Raw genomic sequence first — 22,243 nt, 5'->3', positions numbered from 1 at the left:
CTACGTACTGTTCTGTGATTGGTTCATTGTTGCTAGCGATAGCGGACACCTGAAGTTAGTGTGAAGTTGGATTCCAACATTTGATTATAACTGGATTATGATATAGATTTGAAAATTGGTCCTACGCTAAAAACTTAACTGTAGCACGGCGAGTGCTACGGGGCCCGACCGACAGGATAGAGAGGATAGAGGGTTTCAGTGCACGAACACCTTTATTCCAAACACCCAGGACACACGTGCTTCAGTTCCTTCACAGCAGACCCTTGCTGCTGTGCAGCCACGCCTTATAAAGGCAGGCAGGGTGGAGAGGTTGATGGGACATCACCTGAGTGGCTGCTGCTCCTCCACCCTGCCACACTAACGTTGGCTTGACATCTAACTACAGTAAGGTAAAGTGGACTAGATGTTGGATGATGGTTCCTTGCCATCGCTACATAATTAGTTATCTAACGTTTATGGAGCTAGAACAGTCTCATAATTCGCAAATGCACACACCGTTTCACAAATGCACAGGACAAAATTCACAAATGCACACACCGAAGGCTCTGGTTGAACGGCCCGACAAACCATCTCCGATCGTGCTGTTTTCTTTACCGAGATCAGAAGAAAAGCAGAGCAGTGATCTCCTCTCCATCCCGTGTTGCTGTCTTGTTTATTTTTCTTTATTCCACCAACTCGAAATATTGAATCACTTTTCTAAGCAAACGCAGGTCAAACAGCAGGTGTATCCGCACCTTAAATCTGATTGGTTTACGAGTAAATCGTCCCCCATGTGGGGTGAGCTCTTATGATTGGCTGAAACAAAGGAAAACATCTGATTGGTTGCAGATCCTTCCGTGTTAAAAAGAAAAAACGTATTTGTGAATCCAGGGACGTCAGGGAGTCTCAAAAGTCACACACAAATCCAGTGCAGCTCACAGACAAAAAACTTTTGTAAATCAGGTTATATTTGTGTGTGCATCAAAAAATATATTTGTATATCTTGTCCTACGCATGTGTGAATTGTTCTGTGCATTTGTGAAACGGTGTGTGCATTTGCGAATCGGTGTGTGCATTTGTGAATTTTGTCCTGTGCATTTGTGAAACGGTGTGTGCATTTCCGAATTATGAGACTGTTCTAGCTCCATAAACGTTGTCTGACGGTGCAACCCGTATCCAACCAAGGACCGACTTTAACGGGTCTGAACGGTCCGACCATCAATCAAGCGGACCGGCTTTGTCACAACCAAAGTCACTAAAACATTTTGACAGATTTTTGAGCTCAATGTACCACATAAACCTGGTCAGTAATGACAACAACATTCATACATAAGGCGCCGCTAGGGCGCACTGCCGATTTGAGAAAAATTAAGCATTTTAAGTGCCTTACAGTGCAGAAATTACGATACATTTCCTATCTTTTCTGGCCCATTTGACGAGCCTTGGCAGAAATAATAGTTGTGGATATTTTGGGATAAAACTTTAAGAGACTGTTCAAATGAAGGATTTAAGCCCAAAACCACCGAAGAGCATAACAATGAGATGGATGACAGGCAAAGCAGCATGAGGTCAGCCACAATTTCTTTTATCAAGTTCTTTAAACCAATCTACTTGCTGTTACTATGGCAACTTAACCTCGTACAATGTTTTTCTGAATTGTATACAGGACTGTATCAGAAAATTTTAATATTGTGATGAAGTTCTTTATTTTCCGTAATGCAATTAAAAAAAACAAAAATATCATACATTCTGGATTCATTACAAATCAACTGAAATATTGCAAGCCTTTTATTATTTTAATATTGCTGATCATGGCTTAGAGTTTAAGATTAAGATTCCCAGAATATTCATTTTTTTTAGATAGGATATTTGAGTTTTCTTAAGCTGTAAGCCATGATCATAAATATTAAAATAATAAAAGGCTTGCAATATTTCAGTTGATTTGTAATGGATCCAGAATGTATGACATTTTTGCATTACAGAAAATAAAGGACTTTAATTCTAATTTTCTGAGACAGTCCTGTATGTTCTATCATCATAATTTTAAATATTTTCACAATATTTTATTTTTAATTATATTTTATTACAGTCCCAGATTATCTTTGGTCATTATAGTTTCTGCAATATCATGTTTGGGCACTTTGTGTTGGAGTCAGATCTCTGTGTGTTGTGATTGATTGTGATTGATTAGTCTTTTTTTCAGACACTGCCGTGGTGTTAACATGGAGTTTTATCCTACCAAGAATACAATGACAGTAAATGACATCTTGCATCTTGAACATTCAAGTGAAATTGTATCTACAGTTAAGTTTTCACATGCCAAAACGTGACCTGACCAGTGAACTCCACCAGCGCAGTGTGATCAGTTGATTGGTGTATAATCAACATTATAGCAGAATCATTAGGCCGTGATTTTTAAATTACCCGTCAAGACAGAGACAAACTCAAAATTAAACCCACCTGGAAGCCCTTTAAACGGCGTATTGAGCTCTGGAAAATGAGTCTGATTGTACTTTGAAAGAACATGATTTATTCAGAAGAGTAAAACAAATACGTTTCCTTGCTCAAACTGGACGGCTTGAGACCGGCTGCCACAACGTTTAACACGTGAAGACAGATTAGGATGCAGACGGACTGAGTCACTGCACCGTCTGATAAGAACATCATTATACTGTTATCTCACCGTAGCTAATGATAGCACACTGCTGTATTAATGTTTGAAATGTATAATTAACCTTTGAGGGAAGACACAACATGAAAAATACAAGATAAGTGGTAATACATAAATACAATAAGTACACAATTATTAACAAAAGGCTTGAGGCAGTAATACAGAGTAGTGCAACAATTTTGCAGGCAGGTGAAACGCATTACGTTTATATTATGTTAATACATTCTACCACTGATCATTCAAATTCTGCTTTGGTGTATCGTTCCTGAACTTGTCCCTGTTTTGCATCCCATTATTTTGGTAATTGTAAGGCTCTTTAACTCCTGCAAAAAATGTTTGCGTTACCTAAAACCAGTACTGGAGTTGAGGGGGGATGAGGGGGGATGGCATCCCCCCTGAAATAAAAACGGTCCAAATCAATCCCCCTGTAAAACTGCCTTCCCTCCTTTCCATCCCTTATGTCATTTCATCAATGAATGTGGTTTTACTGCTATTTCAACATTTAGAGTCATCACCAGAAAAATAACTTATTTGACAATTTTCACCAGTTTCAAGTAAATTTTCACTTGAAATAAGTAGAAAAATCTGCCAGTGGGACAAGATTTATCTTCTTATTACAAGCAAAAAAATCTTGTTCCACTGGCAGATTTTTCTACTTATTTCAAGTGAAAATCTACTTGAAACAGGTAAAAACATTTTTGTTTTTTCCAGTGATGAGTCTTGTTTTAAGTGTAATGAGATTTTCTTGAAAAAAAATGAGACATTTTAACTAGAGATAAGACAAATATTCTTGTTAAGATTTAGAGTTTTTGCAGTGATCCATGTTACTTATCCTGTGAAGGACAGAGTCATATTGATAAGTTCAGAAAAGTGTTTTTATTGTTGTGTTTTGATGTATTTGATGTAAGCCCAGTGGATATTTAAAGCTTACAGAAGGCTGCATTTAACTGCTGCTATGTCATTCCTGCAGTATTTCTGCAGCTGTTTTGGTCACTGCTATTATTTGTAATATATTATATTATTTGTAATCAGCACAAATGATCTGTCCCCATATAATAAAATCCACCATCCCCCCTGATTTTTTTTTACAACTCGAATACTGCCTAAAGCCATCAACCACCTCACATATTTACTCAAAATGTCCCTAAGGTTAAATATGTAAAGGAAAAAAAGAAGTTATTCCATAATGAGGAGCTTTCCCTTTTTTCTATCAGACATACAATTTTATTTTTTTATTTTCACCGGTATTGATTTGCCCACGCAAACACAAAATGGCCAATAAAAGATTCTTGAAAAGCATTGATCACCTCAGAGGCCTGACAAGAACCCACTTTTTTTGTGTGTGTGTGTGTGTATTTCAGGCAATGTCATTGTGCAAATGGAGGTCATATTTCAACTTTATCGAGTCCTGCGCCGTCAGTGCGGCAGCAACATGGAGTCAGCATAAAAAAAAAAACGCCTGGGGTAGCAAACCCAACTTCTCTTTTGGGGATAAAATATGCCATCCAGACACAGGAAAGTATTTATCAAGCCTCAAATTGATAATGTCAACAGTCGGCCCGAGAGTGTCGCCGGCAGCACAAACCGCTCCGCATTAGCATTTAACGTCGCTTGTCTAAAGAGAAACAAATGCCTCGGCTTCGGCGTAAGACAAATTATCTTTTGATGTGAGATTGACCATTTCCTTAAATACCTGTATTTCTAATGAGTCCCCTCCCTCCCCCGAGCTGTTCTTGCTTTCTGCTTGTCTTGCCATTATTGTCCAGGGAGTTCGCCGTGAGCTGTCGGACTGCCGGGCCGCCTGAGTGATTAACTAAGGCTCGAGGCTGACAAGCTCGCTACAACTGATAGAAACGGTGTGGGGGGGTGGGTTAACGTGGAACCCCAGTGTGGCTGTGCAGCAAGGAGGAGAAAATAGTGGATAGCTTCAGACGAGAGGCAGACGTGATATAGTGGATAACAAATGAAAAGAGTGGATGAAATAGGAAGGGAGGAAAAAAGATGAGAGGATTGCTAGAGGTTTAATGGTGGAAATATAGCAAAATAAAGCTGAGGATGGTGAAACTAAAAGATAAATTAGTGAACATAAAGGCCTGCGATATATAAAAGGAATGAAGGGAATAATTCAAGAGTAAGGTTAAGGATGATGGGTCTTCCGTAGGAGGGATGTATGTGAGGAGCGGAGTCGGCTCCAGCAGCGAGAGGCAGGTTGGGAGTCCCTGGTGAGATAACTTAAGTCTGTGTAGTGATAGAGGCTCAAGCAAAACTAATGATGTCGTCCAATTGAGAATAGGCCGCCTGAGAGCAGTTTATACCTAATGGATGGTGCAGTAGCTGCACAGGTGTTTCAAACAGCCCTGAGAGAAGATGTTCCTTTAGCCTTCCATGTACAGAATCCCTGGTGGGTTCCTCTAAATCAGGCAGTGATGGCTGGTCCTTTTTGGTTGGAGGGGGGTATTTCAGCTTGGATGTACTCAGAGTTGACAAACCCTTATATGACAGAGCTGATCTGAAACTGTGAGCTTTTTAAAATGTCCAAATCAGGCTTTAGAGCTGCTTCGCTGCACTCTGGGTACGATATTCTTGTGGTAGTGTGTGATTCACCATAGAACAACCAACTAAACAGAAGAGATCCCTTTACTTTTTTATTAAATAAAAGCTTTTATTCCACTGAACTGAATCATGAAAGTATGGAAGAGTATTAGGTCACGGGTGGGGTTGTTTAGGACCCAGATGCAGGAGAGCGAGAGGCAGGAGTTCATAGAAACAGGGTTTATTTCACAAAAACCAAAAACCAAAAACCAAAAGCGCTGCTTGGCAGGATAAAAAAAACTCAGTACTAGGATCAAAACTAAACACATGGAAACACGGAGGGAGCAAACAGTACGGAACCACAAGGAGCAAGGGAAAGACAAGACCAGATATACACAAGGGGGTAACGAGACACAGGTGTGAACAATCAGGGCAGATGGAAGACAGGCGGGGCAGAACAGAAACACAAACTGGGGGAAATGTCAAACACTGACATATGACAGGGCCACGCAGGAGAAAAATGAAAATAATATTTTAGAGGAAGATTTTTTTTCGAGAAAAAAGTCAAAATGTCAAGAAAAAAGTTGAAATGTCGAGATTAATGTTGAAGTACAATTTTGAGAAAAAAGACAAATGTGGACAAAAAAAGTCAAAATGTTGAATAATTTTGAAGTACAATTTCGAGATAAAAGTTGAAATGTTGAGAAAAAAGGCAAAATTTCGACTTTATTCACGAAATTTCTGCTTTTTTCTCTAAATTGTATTTCAACATTAATCTCGACATTTGGACTTTTTTATCGACGTTTCGACTTTTTTTCTCAAAGTGCACAGTAAAAAAAAAATCTTCCCTTCTCAAATATTTTTTCTCCTGCATGGCCCTAATACTCTTCCGTATGAATGAATGTGAACACATTAATCCGTGGAAAAATAACAGCGCAGCAGAAGTGGAGGAGAGAGTGGACAAGACCACAACACATGAAGGCGATGTAAGTGAGCAGAACATTGTGACGCTCCAACAAAACCAGACAATCAGTTCAAAGCAGCTCCGTCCGAACCAGCGCAGCCTGTTTATCAATAAACGGACACTTTATTGTTCCAACGTCTCCGAACTGCGGCTCATAACATTTAATGCTTAACGAAAAATCAACCCATTTCAGCTCGACAACGAGGAACACTGTGTTTGTGGAACGTCTGTTGTAAAGCAGGTTATGGTCACAAACTGCGTTACCATGGCAACAGAGTCTGAGTATAAGTAACTTCAGTTTCTGAAGAATAAAAAAGGCTTGAGTTTAACCGTCTCTCAGGTTTCGGATGCCCGACTATTTGAAATGGAAAATGCTGAGTTTGCACAAAACTCCCCTTTCCAAAGCGGGACCCTGATCCTCGTATCCGTCGGCCGTCAAGCATCTGTTTAATTTCAGCGAACGTGTTTTTCGAGCGACGACTCCCCCCGGGATTCCTAATGAACTGTTTTCCACCACCCGGCAGCAGTTAAAAGCCATTTATCATGTTGCTAAGATAAATTTGACTTTAAAACTGTCACCTCCGCTGTAAGTCATTGGTTTGGATGTTTATTTGAAACATATGAATGTAATTTTCACTTAGTATGTAAATTTGTTTACAGATAGGCTACTGTAGTATGTATGAGCTTTCACTACTTATTTTTATTTATTTATCTATTTGCATTCTAATTCTCTCACTTAACACAATAGCTGTGTTCCAAATCGTCCACTCGTTCACTCACTCCCTACTCCCTACATAGTGTACACTACATAGTGCACTATGTAGGGGATGACCAGAGGAGATTTCGGACACTACAACGTAAATTTTTTTAACGTGTTTGCGTCAGTAAATGCGCCGGATGTTCCTGTGACGTAGCGGACGCGACATGCAACATGTAAACACTCCGAACCATGCTCCAGGATCTGGTACTTCTGTGTCAATAAATTGTTGAAAATGAATGGTGTAGAAGTGTGCTTTTGTCAACTACTGTTGTGTGTTCCAATCCTCAGCTATAACTGCTCACGACATTGCACGAGCTAAAACCTATTTAGTACGTCCGACGGTACCGTCCGACGGTACCGTTAGCTACTGGCTGCTGGCATTTAACCCACGATTGCTTTGATACATCTAAGAAATATGATTCCTGTGGTTGTTTGGGTGCTTTTTGCACAACTCCTGCTTGTTGATGTAACTCCAGTTACATCAACTCAAAGTTATAAAAGTCTCAAATTACCAATGTATTTATATTTAACACGAGTTAAATTAAATTACTAATTAACCAGTTATTACATTAATCACCAACTGCGGTTATCATTGATTAATTCGTTCGAGTACTTGCAACAATACTTCTGTAATTTCAGTTTGTTAGGAGTGTTTAATGGTTTCTCATATCCTGACAGGGAATTGGCTTGTGGGCAGTACTCGGGTTGTAAAATAAAATCAGGGGGGATGGTGGATTTTATCATATGGGGACAGATAATTTGTGCTGATTACAAATAATATAATATATTACAAATAATAGCACTGACCAAAACACCTGCAGAAATACTGCAGGAATGACATAGCAGCAGTTAAATGCAGCCTTCTGTAAGCTTTAAATATCCACTGGGCTTACATCAAATACATCAAAACACAACAATAAAAAACACTTTTCTGAACTTATCAATATGACTCTGTCCTTCACAGGATAAGTAACATGGATCACTGCAAAAACTCTAAATCTTAACAAAAATATTTGTCTTATTTCTAGTTAAAATGTCTCATTTTATTAAAGAAAAAAAATCTCATTACACTTAAAACAAGACTCATCACTGGAAAAAACAACAATTTTCTCCTGTTTCAAGTAGATTTTCACTTAAAATAAGTAGAAAAATCTGCATGTGGAACAAGATTTTATTGCTTGTAATGACAAGATAAATCTTGTCCCACTGGCAGATTTTCCTACTTATTTCAAGTGAAGATTTACTTGAAACAGGTGAAAATTGTCAAATAAGTTATTTTTCTGGCGATGACTAAATGTTGAAATTGCAGTAAAACCACATTAATTGATGAAATGACATAAGGGATGGAAAGGGGGGTGATTTTGACCGTTTTTATTTCAGGGGGGATGCCATCCCCCATCATCCCCCCTCAACTCGAGTACTGCTTGTGAGTAACTGTACATTTGAATATATCATTTCGGCTTTCCACTGCAACATTTTAAAACAAATAAAAAATGTTAGAGTAATGAATCACCATTGTACCATTGAATAGTAATAAATAATGTACGCAATTAACTGATAAATCATCTAAAATACCTGCAGCATCCTGTATTTATATACCTTAAAACAAACTTAAACTCATAAAAGGAACATTTCAACCAGGAAAGACAAATATGAATTCAATAAAAATTTTTAATTCATTATTTATTACTTTGAAAAAAGCTTCAATAAAAAAGGTCTTAAGAACAGTCTTCCCCACCCAAGGGAATCATTCTGGAGGGAACTGGAGATGACAGCAACTGTAAAACACAAAGCAAACGTATTACAAGTTAAGAATGTTTTTTACAAAGAGACAAATCTTACCTTGTAAGTTTTTTTTTTTTTTTTTTTTAATTTTCCCATTTCTTCCCAGCCCTGGCTGGGGATATCACCCCCTCCAGCCCCATTTCTTTCAGGACAACCCTAAGAAATACAAGAAAAGTATTTATTTCATGCATCCATCAAATACAATATTAAATATACCTACGTGTTACTGTTTAAATTGTATAACATGTCAACGAAAAATAAGAAAAAGGTCTGCACACCATAGGGGCTCCCATGCAAGTGTAATTTAATTAAGCATGACGTTTTATGCGATGGCTCTCAGATGCTTATAAACAGGGTAAGCGGATGTGCATGTTGTTTCTTTACCATGGTTTAATAACATCATATCAACCTCATAATTGTTAGATTTCCCTACATCTTTTGTCACGATTTACAGAGTACAATGCACATATTTACACAGGTAATTCGAGGTTAGGACCAGCATAATTTGACAAGATAAAATCCACTAAGGAAAAACATAATGCTATCACTGAAATGTGCTTATTACTCCCATCCATGACGCGCGGCGTTACGCCGCCCCGAGAAGAGCCTGTAATGCCGCATACGCAGCTTAATCAGGCCCTCAACATCATCATCTGTCCCTTTGAAAATAACAGACAAGCATATACTTTTATAACAAGTCGCAAATTGTGAACTTACATTTATAAGCGAGTAAAGAGCTCCCGCGCTCCCCCGCCTCCTGTTCAGCTGCCATTTTTTCTTCTTCCTTTTCTTCTTCTCCTCAGACAAAACATGACCGCATTGCATTGTGGTATACGGGAGTAAAAAGTAGGGTACATGGCTTGTACACTAACTTTTGCGGTGCATTGTGGGTATTTTATAGTGAACGAGGTAGTGGACGAAAAGTAGTGAAGAGAATTGGAACAGCACTACAAAATGGCGTGCACCCTATGTAGTGCACTATATAGGGTATAGGGGGCGATTTGGAACACAGCTAATAAAACAGAAACTTGCCATCGTATTTCCTCAAATCAATATGCATTAGCTGCTTTCTTCGGTCCATAAAGCCGGGAAAATTCCAACATTTTTGGTGGCATTAACAATTGAAAAAAATCAGCAGAGGACAGATAAGATTCAGGTTCAGAGTCGTGCTGCACATTCATTTTCCTTTCCATATGAAATCATTGTGGCAGCATTTCCCCCCTAGAAAATGCTTGGCTCTGTATTTTGTCACCTTATTAGTGTCTTCCTGTCCCGCTGCCGCTGTAGGTACTTTCCATATGTGACAGTATGACAAGCAGTGGAAAAGCCACTGGGCACTTTTAGGTGACAAAGTGTCATGGAGGAGAGATGGGAACGTGATATAGTGGATAAAAAAAAAGAGTAATAAATTCTGCTCCCAGCAAAACCCATAAGCCCATATCTTCATTATGCTTCAATACCTCTGGTTCTTGTAATTTGTATTATTAATGTGTGGGCTTGATATTAAAAATGGTAGACCCCTGACAATTTGCCAGGAAAGAAGAGCAAAGATTGTTCAAATTCCCATTTCACGTGGATTTAAGAAGTGAAAGAAAAAAAGTCACATCTTTGAAGTATAATGTGCGCTCCAAGACTCATCTGTCTTGTCTCTTCAAAAGCTAGATGCATATTCGCCTCACACGCATGCAAAAAAATGCTTACATTTTCTGTTCCACTACGCAGAGAGAAAAAAGCCATTTGCTTTCACCCTTTGTTTCCCCCCTTAAGTGTAAAACACCATGAAATAACTTCAGAGGAGACGAGTGAAAAGCTCTGCGGAGTGATCAAAATACTGCATCCTGTCATATTCCATCGCCTCTGGCGTCGTCCTTTGATATCGTACCAATTACTTTGTCACAGTTTTTCGACGAAAGTATTAACACAAAACGCATGTGTATTAATTAATTAGAAGAAATACATGTAGTTTGTGAGTTACCATCAAAAAAGTGGATAATTGGATTTTCATTAAAGGCCATTTATTGCATGTGCAGCTGCATCTAAACAGAACCTTTTGTGAAAGACACACATGTCACAGAAAAGACTGACATATACAGTATTCCTTTGCATGGCACGGCCAATTATTTCCCTCTGCTAGCGAGGACTTGCTGCTGACTCTCAGATACTGACACATTCAGCAACGGCCAGTACTCGAGTTGTAAAATAAAATCAGGGGGGATGGTGGATTTTATCATATGGGGACAGATAATTTGTGCTGATTACAAATAATATAATATATTACAAATAATAGCAGTGACCAAAACAGCTGCAGAAATACTGCAGGAATGACATAGCAGCAGTTAGATGCAGCCTTCTGTAAGCTTTAAATATCCACTGGGCTTACATCAAATACATCAAAACACAACAATAAAAAACACTTTTCTGAACTTATCAATATGACTCTGTCCTTCACAGGATAAGTAAAATGGATCACTGCAAAAACTCAAAATCTTAACAAGAATATTTGTCTTATTTCTAGTTAAAATGTACGGAGCCCCTCTGGGGACATTTGAAAAAAATTAAATAATGCGTGGCCATGCAGTAATAACTCGTGGCCACGAGTTAATATCTCGTGGCCACGAGATAATCAATGCGTGGCCACGCATTATGTATCTCGTGCACAAGCATTATTTTACTCGTGGATGCATTATAACCTACTGTCTGGACTTCGTGGATGCAACTTCCTTGGTGGGATGGTTATTCATCATTAATAACGGTAATTATAGTCTATTTATATTAAAGAGCAAGAGTATTGTCATGGCGAGTGTAGTAATAACATGTGACATTTGAAAAAAATAAAATAATGCGTGGCCACGCATTAATTATCTCATGGCCATGAGATATTAACTCGTGGCCACGAATTATTAATGCGTGGCCACGAGTTATTTCATGTTTTTCAAATGTCACCAAAGGGGCTCCGTAAAAATGTCTCATTTTAGTAAAAAAAATCTCATTACACTTAAAACAAGACTCATCACTGGAAAAAATCAACAATTTTCACCTGTTTCAAGTAGATTTTCACTTAAAATAAGTAGAAAAATCTGCCAGTGGAACAAGATTTTTTTGCTTGTAATGAGAAGATAAATCTGGTCCCACTGGCAGATTTTCCTACTTATTTCAAATGAAAATTTACTTGAAACAGGTGAAAATTGTCAAATAAGTTATTTTTCTGGTGTTATTTTTCTGGTGATGACTCTAAATGTTGAAATAGCAGTAAAACCACATTCATTGATGAAATGACATAAGGGATGGAAAGGAGGGATGGCAGTTTTACAGAGGGGATGATTTGGACCGTTTTTATCTCATCCCCCCTCAACTCCAGTACCGGCAACGGCATGTAAAGACCCCCCCCCCCCCTCTCACCTTCACACTCTGAGAGAAAGCAACCACTTCTCCAAGTGCAAAGCTATCGGATCAATTCATTTTAATCAGCCTTGCATTGAATCGTCAAGGGGATTTATTACAAACAGCTTAACAGCTACACTTCTAACGGTTTCCTTTCACCTACCGGTCCTGTTGCCATGGTTGCAGAAAACCACGAGGGCAAACTGGCGCAGAAAGCTGCCCGGGCCCAGAGTTCAAAGAGCGGAGATGAAGATGTAACGGGAGGAAATAAACTTCAGGGCACGAGCTCACTTCTTTCACATGAGAGTGTACTTACCCACATAAACCCACATTCTGTCAACCTTTTGCATGTTTCATTGTTGAACACAGAAAAACACAGTCGGCCTGTTGGGAAAAGCGGCGCAGGCATCTGCCACCGCAGTCACTCGCTTCTCATCTATATCAATAAAAACAATACAACTAAAAAAAAAAAACTGCTAAATCTGCTTAATTAAATATAAAAAAAAGCTGTGATCACATGCTGGCTGTGTGTTTGTACACTTTTAGTGTTTTGCCTGAAGGGGACCCAGGGAGATCTGAAAGAAAAAGCTCAGAGTCCCTAAAATCTACTCGCTAGATATTAATAAGAGCAAGAAGCAGCTAGAAGCAAGCAACAGTCCTTCGCTGACGTCGTGTAAACAACGAACAAGTGCTTATTATTTATTATTTGACCTCTTTTCTTATCATTTTATTTCATTTTATTTGTTATTTAAGCGTACTCTTAAATTAAATACTTATGATGTTTGAAAACCATGCTAAGTTATGGATAAGCCCTGAATGCAGGTATTGTGACGTAGAATTGTCAGATTGGTTTGATTCACCGTACAAATTGTTACAGATTACTTTTGTAATACTGTATTTGACCCGGTCTTTGTAAGTTTTGATCGTATAGAAACGTATTTCTTGCCATTGTAAGAATGAGATGTACCTGCTGTACTCTACTGCCCTTACTTTTTAACAACTTGTGCTTTTTATTATTTTACCTCTTTTCTCATTTTATTTCATTTTATTTGTTAATTACTGTTTAATTGTGTCTTTCCGCTTTTAATGTTGATGTAAAGCACTTTGAATTACCTTGTGTTGAATTGTCCTATACAAATAAACTTGCCTTGCCTTGAATTGTGAATGCGAGGATAAACTCCTTCCTTTAGACCAGGGGTCGGTAACCCGCTGCTCTAGAGCCGCGGGCCGCCCTAGTGGCTCTCTGGAGCTTTTTCAAAAATGTTTGACCTTTTTTTTCCTTTTTCCTCTTTTTTTTCTTATTTTTTTTATTTTTTCTCATTTTTTTCCCTTTTTTTCCTGTTTTTTTTCCTTTTTTTTCTTTTTTTCTTCCTTTTTCCTTTCCTTTTTAATCTCGACATTTTGACTTTTTTCTCAACATTTTGACTTTTTTCTCGACATTTCGACTTTTTTCTCATTTCGACTTTTGTCTCAAGATTGTACTTCAACATTAATCTTGACATTTCGACTTTTTCTCTCGACATTTTGACTTTTTTCTCGAAATTGTACTTCAACATTAATCTTGACATTTCGACTTTTTTCTCATTTCGACTTTTTTCTCAAGATTGTACTTCAACATTAATCTTGAAATTTCGACTTTTTTCTCGACATTTCCACTTTTTTCTCGAAGTGCGTAGTGAAAAAAAAAAATTCTTCTTTTTCTTCTTTTTTCTCTTTTTTTCCTTTTTTTCTTTTTTTTTCTTCCTTTTTCCTTTCCTTTTTAATCTCGACATTTGGCTTTTTTCTCAGCATTTCGACTTTTTCTCAACATTTTGACTTTTTTCTCGACATTATACTTCAACATTAATCTTGAAATTTCGACTTTTTTCTCGACATTTCGACTTTTTTCTCGAAGTGCATAATGAAAAAAAAAAATCTCCCCCCAGTTCTAACTAATATAGAAACATGCAGCATGTGTTGCCTTCATTCTAAGGCTGATACAAGACTTTTCATTTTTTGCGGCTCCAGACATATTTGTTTTTTGTGTTTTTGGTCCAATATGGCTCTTTTAACATGTTGGGTTACCGACCCCTGATTTAGATGAAATCATCTTTCCTTTTTTGCAACTCTGAATATTGTCCCTCCATCAGCTGGAGCCGCTCCCAGCTCGGTTCAGGCGAACGGCTTCACCATCACCAGTCCATCGCACGGCTCTGAATATCATGGAAACCATAAATCGCTTCTTTTTTTTTTTCAATTACATGAATTTGAGTGACATTTTATTGCCGTCAAATGATTGACAGAGCAAGGGTCACGGCTCCTCTTTACCACTTTGTGAAACAAAAGCCCAGCTGAGCCAGTAAAACCCGTCCCACATATCGGTCGGAGGGACCACATTCAGGGAGGAGGAAAAAATGACAAGCTGTCACAACGCTGCCATCAGCGGCCGATCACAACGCACAGCGGGACGCCCCGCTAGCCGCTATTGTCTGACTAAACGCTGAATTCATGAGGATATTTTGGTGGGGGAGGATGGATCCTGCTGCGGAGACAAATAGCTTTTGTTTTGCATGCACTCACACACGATGGCACTGAATATTTATGATTTCTTCTAATTTTCAGAGAGCTCTGTAAACTTTGGAGACAACTTTGAAAAACAATCATCAACATTTAAATACAAAAGAACATTTGCATGAGTTGTATTTGTGTTTAGTGGGTCAAATGTTTAACCCCTGTGCTGTGTTTGGGTCAAGGGAGGGTGAAGGGAGAAAAGAAGGAAGGAAGGAAAGAAGGAAGTAAGGAAGAAAGGAAAAAGAAAGAAGGAAGTAGGAAAGGGAGTAAGGAAGGGAGAAAAGATGGAAGGGAGGAAAGAAGGAAGTAAGGAAGAAAGGAGAAAATAAGGAAGGAAGGAAGGAAGGAAGGAAGGAAGGAAGGAAGGAAGGAAAGAAGGAAGGAAGGAAGGAAGGAAGGAAGGAAGGAAGGAAGGAAGGAAGGAAGGAAGGAAGGAAGGAAGGAAGGAAGGAAGGAAGGAAGGAAGGAAGGAAGGAGAAAAGAAGGAAAGAAGTAGGAAAGGGAGTAAGGAAGGGAGAAAAGATGGAAGGAAGGGAGAAAGAAAGGAAGGAAGGGAGAAAGAAAAGAAGGAAGGAAGGGAGAAAAGAAGGAAAGAAGGAAGGGAGGAAGGAATGGAGAAAATGAAAGAAAGAAGGAAGGATAAGCAAATAAGGTAATAAAGGAAGGGATGACGAAAGGGAGGTAGGAATAAAAAGGAGTAAAGGAGGGTAAAAAAGGAGGAAAAGAGGAAAGGAAGAAGGAAGGAGAGAGCATGGCAGGAGGAAAGAAGGATAGAAGAATTGGGTCATTTTGACCCAAAGACAGTACAAGGGTTAAGATTGTTTGTTTTTTTTTATGTCCATTGACTTGAGCTGAAATTGGTCCAGTGTTTGGGGGGGGGGGGGGGGTTCTGGACTGCATGGTTGTCCAGTGCAGAAAGTATTCAGACTTCTTTAAATGTTTACTTCTTTGTTTCATTGCAGGCAGTTGCTAAAATCAAAAAAGTTAATTTTCTTTCTCATTAACGTAGACTCAGCACCCCATCTTGGCTGAAAAAAAAACAGAAATGTAGAAATCTTTGCAAATTTATTAAAAAAGAAAAACTGAAATATGGTCAGAAGTATTCTGACCCTTTAGTGTGACTCATATTTAACTCACTGCTGTTCATTTCTTCTGATCCTTGCCATGGTTCTGCTTCATTGGAGTCCAGATGTGTTTAATTAAACTGATTGGACTTGATTAGGAAAGGCACACACCTGTGTTGGACCACACCCAGTGATCATGTGGACTGTTATAAACAGTTAATGTTCATAACAATGTTATGAACATTTTGTGAATGTATACCGTATTCAAACGTTGAAACCCTGGACAACCCCCCCCCGGCCTGAAACTGGCTTTAATGTGCCTCATAAAATGGCGACTGTGCCATGAACTACAATCCCAGCATGCCTTGCGGGATGGGGCGGCGCCTGAGAGCGACGCGCACCCAATCCCGAGCGAGGCACTGATGACGTCATCGCAGCGCGCGGAGATACAAAACTCCGTGCTGCACCGAGACTTCGCCCTCTTCTCTTCTCTTCAGCCAACGATCCTGGACGCGCGTTGCTGTCCAGCAGCTTTTAAGAGCTGTGGGGGGGGGGGGGTTTCAAGGAGCCGTCGAGGCCTGCACTGACCGGGCGCAAGGTCCGATCCCAGAGCGCTGCGCTGCGCTCTGAACTCTGTCTCCCTGCCTTAACTCCTTTCTTTTTTCCCCGAGCCCTGTCTTCCATTCAGGACGACAGCTCCGGGAGCCAAAAACCCGCCCGGAGCTCCAGCCTTTGGACCGCGAGGCCCTCGCGCAGCCCGGCGACACCACACGGGACGAGCCGACGTTCTGAAGGGAGGAAGCGGCCCCCGTGCGCAGCGAGGCGGTGTGCTGAGGACGCGGTCAGGACCAGAGAGCCGGTGTGAGGTTTCTCCAGACACTGTTCACTTTTTCTGTGGAGTTAGGAAAGGAGAGAGACCGAGCGGCCGCAGAAACTGCGGATCCCCGCCAGGAACCCCCCCGGCAGGACTCCGCCCGCCGGCGACGGAGCCTGCAGCCTCAGGTCCGGACTCCCGAGGACGCGTGAGCTGCGGTCTGGGCGATCAGTCACTGGTGTAGACCTGAATTTATGTTTAATGAAATTACTGTGTGCATATTACGGTTATTTGTTCATTTGGTGGCGCCGTTTTTCCAGTAGTCACGTTTAAAACACCGGAAGTAACACCCGGAGACCCGAGGAGGCGTGAGGTTTTGAGACCTGGGTGTATGAGTTTAACTGGGAGTGTTACAGAGCTAAATCTGTGTTCAGAGCTGAGATTACATCAGCATCATTATCAGGACTGTTGTCATTAATTTGTAGTCACTACTTTCTGCTAGTCATTCATGTTTTAAAGCGCTGTTTTCTGCCGTAGTCACGTTTAAAACACCGGGAGTAACATCCGGTCTAGATCTGCACGTGGCTTAAAGAGGGTTCCGCCATCTTTAAATACCACAGGAGCCCCGGCTTCTTTAAACACTGCAGCCACGTTTGAACTGTAGATGTTCGTTCTGTATCATCTTTATTATTGCTTTGATTTCTTTTTTCATTCCATGCATTTAACTTTCATGTCATATTTTTCTATTGATGTTTTTCTAGTTAATTAATTGTTTTATAATACTTAAGTTCTGCCATCGGGATTTATTGGGTATCCATTTACATCTTCTTTGATACCCGTATGTAAATAAATTCTGATTGATTTTTAATGAGTGGTTGTTGTTATTTCATGCAAGATTTGGTCACAAATTGATTTGTTTAAGCAGAGCCTAGTGTTCGGATATCACGCCTTCATTGTTATTCTGTAAGATATAGTAAGATATGCTGTTCTGCAGGATAATTCAAATCATATTGAGACTGATTTTCTGCTGTTAAAAGTTATCATTTCTCTGCTTAAGGAACAGAGTGGTGCCCCAAGGATTTTATTTATCATATTGATCATTTCAATTTGATAAATAGTCAACTTTATTAATTATTAATAATTATTAATAAAATTATTAATAACCCTTCGATAACTGGACAGCCAAGCTACCCGAGTTGCACAACACCTGTCTATATGAGAATGTGAATGAATGTATAATGGTCTCTGTAAAGCACTCTGGCTGCCTTGAAGGGCGCTATATAAAACAAAGCCATTGTTATTAAATATCTCTTTACCCAAGTCCAGATAACTTTTAATATTTTTTTTCAGGCATTTAGATTTTCTTGTGTTCCTCACATTTTTGTTTTGTGTCTGTTGGACAGATGACCTCACACTTGCCTCTTGGTGCAGCTCCATGTTATATCTGGTAAACGGAGGAGAGGATGGTTTATCTCTCCAGGCTTATAGTGTTGTTTCTGTCAGCCTGTTTAAATTTTAGTGTTAGTCTAGTGTTTGGGTCCAGCTATCATTTTAGTTTTTATTAGTTTTAGTCACGTTCATTCTCCTTTTAGTCGTGTCAAGTTTCAGTCGGCTAAAAGTCTGAGTATTTTAGTCTTATTTTAGTCAGAATTGTCCAGGACCATTTTATTCTAGTTTTAGTCAGAGATTGTATTTAGCCAAAACAATTTTACAATTCAAACAAAGTTATCTTATTATTAGGGCCCGAGCACTTACAGTGCGAAGGCCCTGTAGGAGTTTTTGTTTTTATCCTCGTTTTTCCTCTGACGAAAGGAGGGCCTTTTTTCCCCCTAAACTTGCCCCAAAAGTCAACAAATTTTGCACGCAAGTCAGGCCTGGCGAAAAATTTGATATTTCATGGTTTGCATTAATGGGCGTGGCCTAATGGCTCAACAGCGCCCCCTAGAAAACTTTGTGCCTCAAGCCCCACAATACGGTTTGACGTACATGCACGAAAATCGGTACACACCTGTATCATGTCGCAACTTAAAGAAAAGTCTCTTGGCGCCATGGCCCAAACCGAACAGGAAGTCGGCCATTTTGAATTAATCGTGTAATTTTGCCGCAATTTATTCCACTTCTTCGGCCGTTAATACAGCCTGAACCGTAACGTGCACCCAGGTGTGTTATACATCAAAATGTGCGTCTCCATCGTGCGACAATTTTTTTCAGTCAAAAATATTACCGTGGCGACGCTAGATGCCAAAAAGCGTGCCCCCCCTTCATCTGATTGGTCCATATTTGATAGTTCCCCAAAAGTCACCAAATTTTGCATGCAAGGCAGGCCTGGCGATAAATTTGATATTTCATGGTTTGTATTAATGGGCGTGGCCTAACGGCTCAACAGCGCCCCCTAGAATACTTTTCTCTGCCATAACTTTTGAATGGTTTGACATAAAGAGTCATGGGTGGTGTCATCAGACTCTGTATTGAGTCCTTGACCATAATTGGTGAAAATTAACCCCGCCCCTTCTTCTGATTGGTCAATATTTGATAGTCCCTATTTTCTGCTATAACTTTTGAATGGTATGACATACAGAGTCATGGGTGTCATCGGACTTAGTTTTGTGTCCTTGATCTTTATGGGTGAAAATTGCACGTGTGATGGCCCGTTCATCACTGCTAGCAGCTTTAATTATATTATTGTTATATAGACTCAAGAATACATTCATTCCAGATACAGAAGACTCTCATTTGAGTTTACAACATGTTTATTTTTCCGCATTTCTCCCCATCTTTTTCTTTTTCCACGACACATTGGGTTTTCTTTTCCACATCTATGTAGGAAAGTGTATCCAAAGATGGATCTTCTTCTTCTTCAGCCCCAGAGCAGATCCCCACGTTTCTCTATGTAACTTTGTTTTTAGTTGACGTGAACCTAGAGCTCTGCGTTAACGGCATCAGCCTCTAACTCTGCAGCTGCATCTTCTGGATCTGATTCCCCGCTGCAGCGACTGGGATTGAGGACTAACGTCACCCAGCAGAACTAAACCAGAGAAACTACTGAAAACATGGACATTAAACCAGAGAAACTACTGAAAACATGGACATTAAACCAGAGAAACTACTGGAAACATGGACATTAAACCAGAAACTACTGAAAACATGGACATTAAACCAGAGAAACTACTGAAAACATGGACATTAAACCAGAGAAACTACTGAAAACATGGACATTAAACCAGAGGAAACTACTGGAAACATGGACATTAAACCAGAGAAACTACTGAAAACATGGACATTAAACCAGAGAAACTACTGAAAACATGGACATTAAACCAGAGAAACTACTGAAAACATGGACATTAAACCAGAGAAACTACTGAAAACATGGACATTAAACCAGAGAAACTACTGAAAACATGGACATTAAACCAGAGAAACTACTGAAAACATGGACATTAAGGATCTTTGGTAGAACATTTCGTCTTGTTTTGGTCAACGAAAATGAAGACACATTTTATTAGAGTTTTTATTTTGTAATCTACATCGTTTGTTTTTTATTCCTCTACAATATTGCATTATATATTTAATTATTGTTAGCGTCACATGACCAGCCTTTTCGTTGCGTTTCGTTTTCCTCAGGGGATAAAGGTTCGTTGACGACGATATTAGGTCATAATTTTCATCGACGAAAGCAACTTTACATGCTTAACAGTAAGAATGCTGAGATGCCGTGTTTGAGTTTTGTTGGGATTTAGGCCAAATAACTTCACGTGACTTCAGGAATAATCATCCTACGAGCAGTTCAGACTAAAAAGGATTGTTCATATGCAGTTTTGCCAACTTGATTCAAGCTTTCATGTTGTTTTGAGACCGGAGCGGCTGTCCCCTGGCAACCCTCCCAAACAAGCTGCACTTCTTCATCTCCATCCTGGTTCTGTGTGCATTATTGTTTAACATGCCCAGAAATGCAGCTCCAATTTTATATATTCCTCTGAATGTTTGCTATCCTACATTTATAAGAAGTCCACTCCTGTAAAGATTGGCAACTGGTTTGAATGCTTTGAATAAATCATCTTCACGGCATTATTTTTGTAAAGTAATTGCCCAGCGGACAATGTTGTATGTTGTTGTTCATCTGCGTCTGCATGAAAAGGCTGGGATCAGATGAATTCTGCTTTTTTATACAATAAAATTTTCTTTTTTTTCTTCTTTTTTTTTTAGTAATACAAAACAAGTGATTGTGATACATTTGACATAGTAAATAAATAAAAGAATAGAAAACAAAGAAAAAAAAACCCTCAGCATCATTTTTTTCAATGAATTTGCTTCACAATGTCTCAGAAACTCAGTTAACGGTGACCATATTTCCTCAAAATGTCTAACAATATAAGTGAGCCGTTCCAGTACGATACATGATGCCGTCTCCTAACCCACATATGACTTGAAGGTACATCCATTTTCTTCCAGTACAAAGAAATTAACCTGGATATTGATATATTAATATAAGATATTGGCCTGCAGGAATCCAACGACAAATCAATTTTAATTGTCTGGAGGTAAAGACCCAGTTCTCTGGATCAAACATCAATCTTTCGTCGTAAAGGAACTCGATCGGCCCGTCTGTCAACCGTGAGCTTTGGTCCGGTGACGTGTCACAAGTATTTTTATTAACCCTTGTGCTGTCTTCAGGTCAAGGAAGGAGGAAGAGAAGAAGGGAGGAAAGAAGGAAGGAAGGAAGGAAGGAAGGAAGGAAGGAAGGAAGGAAGGAAGGAAGGAAGGAAGGAAGGAAGGAAGGGAGAAAAGAAGGAAGGAAGGAAGGAAGGAAGGAAGGAAGGAAGGAAGGAAGGAAGGAAGGAAGGAAGGAAGGAAGGAAGGAAGGAAAGGAAGAGAGGAAGGAAGGAAGGAAGCAGAGAACAGGAGGAAGGAAGGAAGGAAGGAAGTAAGGAAGGAAGGAAGGGAGGAAGGAACGGAGGAAGCAGAGAACAGGAGGAAGGAAGGAAAGAAGGAAGGAAGGAAGGAAGGAAGGAGGAAGGAAGGAAGGAAGGAAGGAAGGAAGGAAGGAAGGAAGGAAGGAAGGAAGGAAGGAAGGAAGGAAGGAAGGAAGGAAGGAAGGAAGGAAGGAAGGGAGGGAGAAAAGAGGAAGGGAAGAAGGAAGGGAAAAAGAAGGAAGGAAGGAAGGAAGGAAGGAAGGAAGGAAGGAAGGAAGGAACGGAGGAAGCAGAGAACAGGAGGAAGGAAGGAAGGAAGGAAGGAAGGAAGGGAGGGAGAAAAGAGGAAGGGAAGAAGGAAGGGAAAAAAGAAGGAAGGAAGGAAGGAAGGAAGGAAGGAAGGAAGGGAGGAAGGAACGGAGGAAGCAGAGAACAGGAGGAAAGAAGGAAGGAAGGAAGGAAGGAAGGAACGGAGGAAGCAGAGAACAGGAGGAAAGAAGGAAGGAAGGAAGGAAGGAAGGAAGGAAGGAAGGAAGGAAGGAAGGAAGGAAGTAAGGAAGGAAGGAAGGAAGGAAGGAAGGAAGGAAGGAAGGAAGGAAGGAAGGAAGGAAGGAAGGAAGGAAGGAAGGAAGGAAGGAAGGGAGGAAGGAAGGAAGGAAGGAAATGAAGAGAGGAAGGAACGAAGGAAGCAGAGAACAGGAGGAAGGAAGGAAGGAAGGAAGGAAGGAAGGGAGGGAGAAAAGAGGAAGAGAAGAAGGAAGGGAAAAAGGAAGGAAGGAAGGAAGGAAGGAAGGGAGAAAAGAAGGAAGGAAGGAAGGAAGGAAGGAAGG

The sequence above is a fragment of the Cololabis saira genome, chromosome 13 (genome assembly GCF_033807715.1).
Source record: "Cololabis saira isolate AMF1-May2022 chromosome 13, fColSai1.1, whole genome shotgun sequence".
Classification (NCBI taxonomy): domain Eukaryota; kingdom Metazoa; phylum Chordata; class Actinopteri; order Beloniformes; family Belonidae; genus Cololabis; species Cololabis saira.
Note: the sequence above shows the minus strand (reverse complement) of the source record.